This window comes from Rhodnius prolixus, unplaced genomic scaffold (genome assembly GCF_049639745.1).
Source record: "Rhodnius prolixus isolate KJV_2025 unplaced genomic scaffold, Rpr scaffold_12, whole genome shotgun sequence".
Classification (NCBI taxonomy): Eukaryota; Metazoa; Arthropoda; class Insecta; order Hemiptera; family Reduviidae; genus Rhodnius; species Rhodnius prolixus.
Window position 1 is genome coordinate 1,738,928 of NW_027411635.1, and position 8,087 is coordinate 1,747,014.

General features: G+C 30.9%; 1 protein-coding gene across 2 annotated transcripts in view; it reads right to left on the bottom strand.

Annotated features, from left to right (window-relative positions):
- The window catches only part of LOC141462070 (sodium channel protein 60E-like), a 207,897-nt gene extending 200,022 nt beyond the window's left edge, over nt 1–7,875 (bottom strand). For both annotated transcript variants that reach the window (XM_074143664.1, XM_074143666.1), the window contains exons 1-2: nt 7,815–7,875; nt 7,589–7,616 (exon numbers count right to left, since the gene is read on the bottom strand). The gene's annotated coding sequence lies outside the window, so the exon portion shown is untranslated. The remainder of the gene's footprint in view (nt 1–7,588; nt 7,617–7,814) is intronic.
- Nucleotides 7,876–8,087: the final 212 nt, after the last annotated feature.

An 8,087-nucleotide genomic window follows, 5' to 3' on the forward strand; every position in this document is an offset into this window, starting at 1 on the left:
AAGGCAAAGAGGCAAAGATTTTAAATCGAACGACAATTCATTAATGTAAATAGGTTAACCCATTGATAATTTTAACGATTGTAGTACTTCCTCTTAGTAGGTGTAAGAGCATGATGGCACTTCACAGCCATGTAGAGGAGCTTTAATCACTTCTTCGTGCTAAATTTTATCAAAATCGGACAAAGCGTTATAGAAATATTGGTAATAATAGTTTTAGAAACGGCCTTACTTGGGTGGGGCAAACTCCCCTCCATATGAGGCATAGCGACGAGACTTTTAAAGTGCAAATCTGTACAAAATTTCGATTCGAATGACACTTCATTCATGAAAATCAGTTCACGTGTCGATAATTTGAAACGATTGCTATACTTCCCCTTAATAAGTGTAAGAGCAGATCGTCGCTTTATTGTTAGGTAGGGGAGCCCTAACCCTATCATCCTACCAAATTTTATCAAAATAGGGCCAAGATTTACAGAGTAATTAGTAATAATAATTTTGGAGGGGGCCTTACATAAAGGGGGCTAACTCCTCTCCCATTCGATGTACAGGGCCGAGACCCCCAAAAGGCACATCTACATAAAGTTCCGAATCGAATGACACCTCATTCATGAAAATCGGTTCACGCGTTTAGGCGCTACGTAGTTTACAAAAAAGGTAACAACAACAACAACAACAACAAGAAGAAGAAGAAGAAGAACAACAACAACAACAACAATTTCTGAAAATGCCGTTTTTGCTCATTTTCGGCAACTTTTTTCTCGAAATCTATTAGGTCTGGGTGGTTGCAAAAAAATTTCAGTTATAAAGGAGGGTTTGCTCTATATTTTAAAGAAAATTTGGGAATTTTATCTTTTATAGAAAAAGAGAAAAAAATTGTCAAAGTTGGGTGTTTTTCAACGTTACGCTTTTTCGTGCAGTTTTTGATGATCAACCCTTATACAACTGTCCTACCGGACAGTTTTAATGATAAAACAAATTCATCCTGATTCACCCACAACCATTACATTGCACTACATGTTTTAAAATCTTCAATTATTATTACTTTTTTTTATTTGCGTCACAAATAACGTTTTTTGCAATCAGAGGACCTCCCAAAACGGTGTATTTCTGGTGGAAAATTAATATCGAAAACTGTTCACGAATAGATAAAACTTTGATCTTAAATATCTCAACAAATATTAGGCATATTGAAACGGAGTCAACGTCATTTTTCACAGTTTTTTATGTAGTTTTCATAATCATTGTCAAAACAAGTGGTCCTTATAAAAACCCGATCAGGTTTTTGGCCGTAACTCCGCCAAAAATAAAGATACAGCATCGGGATTGGAAAATTTGAAAACTAGACCAAAAACAACATATAGTTTACTTCGTGGGTTTTTTCGAAATTCCGTTTTCCTAAAAAGTTATTAGCAATTGGTGCGTTTTAAATGGATCACACTGTATAATGAATTAAAACGGCCCCTAGCATAAAGGTCTGTGACTTTTAATAAATTGTAAAAATTATTAATGTAAATTTAATGCAGTAAAAATTACTTAAATTATTAAAGCGCCACTGTAGCCGAACGGCGAGAGGCAAGACTGCAAAGCATAGATGTATTGCTGGTTTAGTAGATTCGCTTCCATGGTCTCTAGGCGTTGGATTTTATTTAATGATTTAATATGAGTAAATTTTTGTAGTATTGTACTTTACCAATACAATAGATTTTTTTTTTATGTTTTCAATATCTTTTATATGGATTCAAAAACGAATGTTAAAGTATTTAGAAAGTCCCAATTATAGTATAAGAAACAGTTTAGATAAATATGAATATATAGGTTTCGTGACCGTAAATTGTTAAAGTTAGGATTCAAGATTGGCGAGGAATCGGTCTAATAAAAAACAAACTCGTCTTTTTGCCAACGTTTCGACAAATATATTGTCCTCTTCAGGGCCTGGATATTACAAATACACAAATACAAACAATTCAGTAACACAGAAAATCAGTAAAAAAACAGTAATTTAAAAATAAATGTGTGTCTGTTTGTTTGTACTCGATAGATTCAAAAACCATACATCCAATCGCCGTGAAAATTTGGGAAATTATTAGGTATATCCCCGGGAAGGTTTTTGCAATTTTTTTTTAAAATCACAGTTGGGGTTCCAGGTGCACTCGAATAAATATCCCAAAAATATCAAAATAACATTTAATTAGTAATATTTGTTAAAAGTGTAACCATGAAAAACAGTTTTTTGCAATTATTAATACGAGAATAAATTATACCGAAGATGGTGGTAAATCCATTAAACTAAAAGTACTCAACAATACTATTGATGTTGATAATCGTTGGGTAGTTTCTCCATTACTACTAAAAACGTATAACGCACACATAAATGTTGGGTACTGCAATTCAGTGAAAGCGATAAAATATATTTGCAAATATGTGAACAAAGGAAGCGATATGGCAGTGTTTGGAGTGGAAAATACAACTGCATCTAACGATGAAGTCACCCAATATCAACTGGGACGCTTCATAAGTAGCAATGAGGCTGTATGGCGTATTACCTGTACATCATTTTCCATTCATGAACTATATTCAAACGGTTGCTCATTTAGCAGTACATCTTGAAAATGGACATCGTGTGTACTTTACATCAGAAAATGTACGTGCAAGAGCAATGTCACCACCTCCAACAACATTAACTGAATTTTTCACATTATGTAGAAATGATACCTTTGCAAGGACACTACTGTACTCTGAAGTAGGGATAATTTTCATTTCGATGTATTGTATACATTTGGTCATTAATAAATTATGTTTGAGGTATCAAAACTGCCTTTTTGTTCAAACACAGCAACGTGTGAACGGGTACAGCTAGTTCTTTATAATTATTGAAATTTAATTCCCTGAAGATTTATTTATCCAGTCCCTGAAGATTAAAATATATTTGTCGAAACGTTGGCAAAAAGACGAGTTGGTTTTTTATTTGACCGATTCCTCGCCAATCTTGAATCCTAAGTTTAGATAAATGGAGAAAAATTGAGAAACAAATTTTAATAAAACAAAATCTTTTTAGAACGTTAGCTAAAATATGAATGGATTGTAAGTGTAGTGCTGCACGAGAAACGAGACTTGAGCAACCGAGACCGAGACCGAGATCGAGACATGATATATATCTCGTCCAGAAATCTCGGTCTCGTCTCGTTTTTTCAAATATTAATTTTTAGCTACAAAATTATAAAATCGTGTTCTTTATTAATAAATAATCATTACGGGTATTGAATTAATTATTAAAAGATACGATTTTATTATATATGTTCAATATTACTACATCTATTTGACTTCGAATTACATAAGTAAAGTAAGCAAAGTAAAGTAATCGCCTATTTTTTCAGGCGGGGCTTTACGTCCAACTACCAATTAGGTGTCGCGGACGGAGGCGACTAGCAAACATACTTTACTGTAAATTTCTCATATTAACCATTAAATAAAATCCAAGGCCTAAGACCGGGAATCGAACCCAGTACCACAATACTTTTTCTTTCAGCGCTGATGCATCACTCCTATCATCTATGCTCACAGCTCCTTTGTGAACGTACCCTAAAGCGCCACGGTAGCCGAGCGGTTAGAGGCGAGACCTGCGAAGCTAATATGTACTGTGGTACTGGGTTCGATTCCCCGGTCTAGAGGCCTTGGATTTTATTTAATGGTTGTTAATATGAGAAATTTACAGTAAAGTACATATGTTTGCTAGTCGCCTCCGTCCACGACACCTAATTGGTAGTTGGACGTTAAGCCCCGCCTGAAAAAATAGGCGATTACTTTACTTTACTATTGTAAGTACCGGATTATGTGCGTTTAGCGGATTATCAGCTTCCCTCATATCCGCTCTGCAAACCACTTTTCTCCAGTTTTCCCCCATTTTGGGAAACTCTATTCGGAAAAAAAAGTTTTACTAATAAGATTTTCTTTTCGTCCCTTCTAGGCTATGTACCTTGTAAAACCTACACCGATCGCAGACAATTCAAACGAACCAATACAGAACGTCACGATTCAAAAAGAACTCTATGAAGATCTTGTCGATTATATTGATAATGTGAAAAAAGAGCTCATTGAGTTGCAAACACTCAAGAACGTATTGGACAAAAATAAAAGACAAATTAAAGAAAATCTGCATAAATTCCAAAAGAATTTATTGAATGATGCAGTATTTTTTAAAACAGGTCAAGAAATTGAAAATGATCGCCTTAAGCTATGTGGAGGCTTCGGTGGAGATTGTCCAAAACTTTGTAGCGATCACATATTACATAAAGATGAATATGACAGAATAATTGAAGTATTTTACAAATTATTCGTAAATAATTTTGAAGAAAACTTGTATAATTTTAAACTTCATTTGGATAATTCATTAAACGAAATGGATATTATAGAAATGTTAGCCAAAATTGAATTGAATCTAAATCAAACAACCAATTTAATCAATACTAAAAATGAATTCATGAACAAAATTGATCAATTAAAAATCAAGATGTTTAATATGAGCAAAGATGTATTAATATCTTATCAATCGTTTTTGAAACAGGAAATCGATTTTGAATTGAATCTATTGAAAGAAATAAATGAGAAAAAATTAGATTATGCATGTTGTTTGAAAAATGTTAATTTTGAAAATAATGGAAAATTACAATTTTTAAATTGTAATAAGAAAAACTCTCTTGAAGAAGAAGTTGATGATGAGTATATTGATGACGAAAAGGACTCAACATCCTTACAAAGTGGAGCTTACCATTCTAGATTACTAGGATGGAGGAATTAGATTTCACTCTAAGGTATCTAGTTTTGGAAATATAATTTGATTGAATTCCTAGTAATAGGCAAAAAAAAAAATAGCTTCGCAGGTCTCGCACCGCTCGGCTACCGTGGCGGCCCCCTTCGAATTACATAATTTTTACATAAATTCACTAAATTTCACTATTCATATCATTCATTCATTCAATTACATAAATTTCACTATTAATAATCTAATACTTTGAACTTTGATATTATTTGAATTATATTTTAGAATTTTGGAATTAGTGAATTTGAAAAAAAAAGACTATCTATGCACCTAAAAAATATTGCCACAAATTTTCGTTTTTAAGATACACTTTGCCCAAGCATTGATACATAAAAGAGCTTTTACTGAGTCAGAAGTTAGAGAAGATCTTCTATTGGTCATTATCATCCCAGCTTGCGAAAATAATCTTTCCGATGGCACTGAAGTTGCACAGATACTAAAAATATCTTTTGCCATTCTAGACAAATTTTTGAAGGAATTCTCAAGTGTTTTCCACCATTCTAAAATGTCAACGTCTACTGGTGCTTGGTCTAATTTGGTGTAATTAATTATTTCTGTCTTCCATGCTTCGGTGATATTTGCTGATTTTTGAGCAAATGGTGCAAAAATATTGATGCAGTCGTCGTCGTCGTCAAAAGGTGAATCATCAGATTCTTTATCTTCACCAACAGCCATAACTAATGGAGCGGGAAGTTTGTTGGGAGGTGTATTTTTTATTTCACGAATCGACTTGTTATAGCAGGCAGATGTGTTATTTGGGTCTTTCATTTGGCGCGTTTTTAACATCTTTTTGAAATTATATAAAGATATATAACAGTAATAGTAATATATGATGCATTGAAGTGTAAGTAGTTGTCTTCTTTTACACACATTTTCATTACCAATATATAAATTAAAATAATTATTAGAAAATAATAACATTTTTTGAAAAGATTATTAATAGCAAACCGCTTTTAATACTTAAACAAAAATTCAAAAAACCGAGACCGAGATCGAGACTGCATAAAGTCTCGCCTCGTCTCGGTCTCGTGCAGCACTAGTAAGGTGCTTGCTGATTTGTCTTAACACTTAAGTCTACTTTTTAAAATAATTAATTTTTATTTATAAAGAAATAATTTTAATACTATTAATAAACTCATTCTTATTTAAAAAAAGAAAAAAAGTGATAATAATATTAATGAGAAAATGAATCGGGAGATTATGGAACAACCGAAATTGTTAATAACTGTTAATAAAATAAAACAATACAAGTAGAGAGGACTGCCAACTTAAGACATATTTTTTTAATTCGTGATAATTAATACAATTAATTTGAAATTAGAATAATTAATGATTCAGTTACAAAAAAAACAAAGAACAGTACTGAAATCGTGAAATAAGTAAAATAGAATTTGTTGATATTTGGCGTAGCTAGAGTTGAAAAAACAAACAAAGATTAAACTATAAAGTCACTGGACATGGACTTAGTTAGGCGGCCTGGGCTAGTGTAATATATATATCTAGGCCGTTGGAACTCTTAGCACTTGTTACTTGAATCGAACAAAATTTGTTAATTAACTAAAATACAATAAAATTAAAAAGATCGAACTAATTTATCGATAAAGATAGACCAAAGTCTGGACTTACAGCAACTACAGTACAATAAAACCTATAGCCGGTATTTCACAGAACAATGAATGCTCTGACGTCACCGCTTCCTTTAATTAATACCGCAGTAAAAGTATATAATATTATAGGCAACCATCTTTTTATAGACTTAATTTCTAAATTTCCAAAAATAATAATAATAATTTACATTAATTGTGGTAATGGTAAGTCGTGTTTACAAGCAAATGTTTCAATTCGATGTAAATTGAATTTCAAAAAATTTAGTACGATTGAAAAATGCTTCAAATTCAGAAAAAAAGATCAGTCTTATAAACTATATAATAGATTTGAAAAACTAAGTACAACATTAAAGCATGCTTTATGAAAATAAAAATAAATATTACAAGATCTAAAATTTAATAATAATTGCTAGAGAAAATTAGAATAATTTTAGTAGGTAATAATATTCCGAAGATAAAATATAGTAATAATTCCAAGTTTAAAAAAAAAATCAGTTCTCTAAAAATAAGATTTTTATTGCAGTAATGTGTTTATCATCAGAAATTTCATAAAATTAAAAAAATGGGGTTAACTTTATACAAATTAAATACATATAGGTTATGCAGTTTTTAGTATAACTTGCATTTAGTACGGCTAAGCCAGGTTACTTCAGTCTTTTAAAAAAAGCTTTAAATTCTTACAATATTCCTTCAATTTATATTTTAAATTTACCCAGAAATTGTATTTATTATTTTTTTAAAAAAAAATGATATAAATGTTTTAATTGAGTAAAATTGAATTAAATAAATAATGAAATCTTTAAATCATTTCTGGAGAGGTTAACGGGGGTTTTAATTTTACTTTATTCTATATATATATATATAGATATAGATATATTAGATCTTATATATAGTAAGATCAAACAAAGTTTGATTACATCTTTGTCGATATTGGTAATCCAGAAAAATAAATAATATTTAAAATATCTTTAAAAAACAATAAAATAAAATGCATTTTAAAAATATTAATAATAACAATAGCGTAAAGGTGTTGTCATGGTGCTAGCGTTAAAAGACACAATTCACGAAGGGTCTATCATAAATAAATTTAAAAAAAAACAAAAAACTCAACGCTTATTTCATTAAAAGTAAAACTATAAATAAAGAATTTCAAATATTCACTTACTGATCCAGAAATTAATTCCTCAACCAAACTTGAGAACCATTTTTACAGAAAACAGAATTAATAATATATATTGTATATATATATATTATTTTTTTTTTATCACCACCATAAATTAAAAAATTAAAAATGAATGCGAGTGTTAAATTTAGGGTTAAACTAAAAACAAAACTAAACTAAAAAAAAACTAGAAATTCGAAATTTAAAGAAAACAACTATACACACTCACCATTGACTAATTTACCACAGCAAGGTGGTCACAACACTGACTCGAATCTCCAGCCAGAACTAATCCCCACCACTTGACTAAAACATCAAAACTGCATATCTCCCCACTCTTCTCTGTATAAGTATATATATATATATACACACTCACACTGGAAAACTCTTCATTCAATCCCCACTACAAAACCACTAGGTTGATGGGGTGACTCCTACACATTCTGTGTGCTACATATAAGTAGGGGAGGTTTCAACATGCTTGAAAAATAAAAGAAAAAAG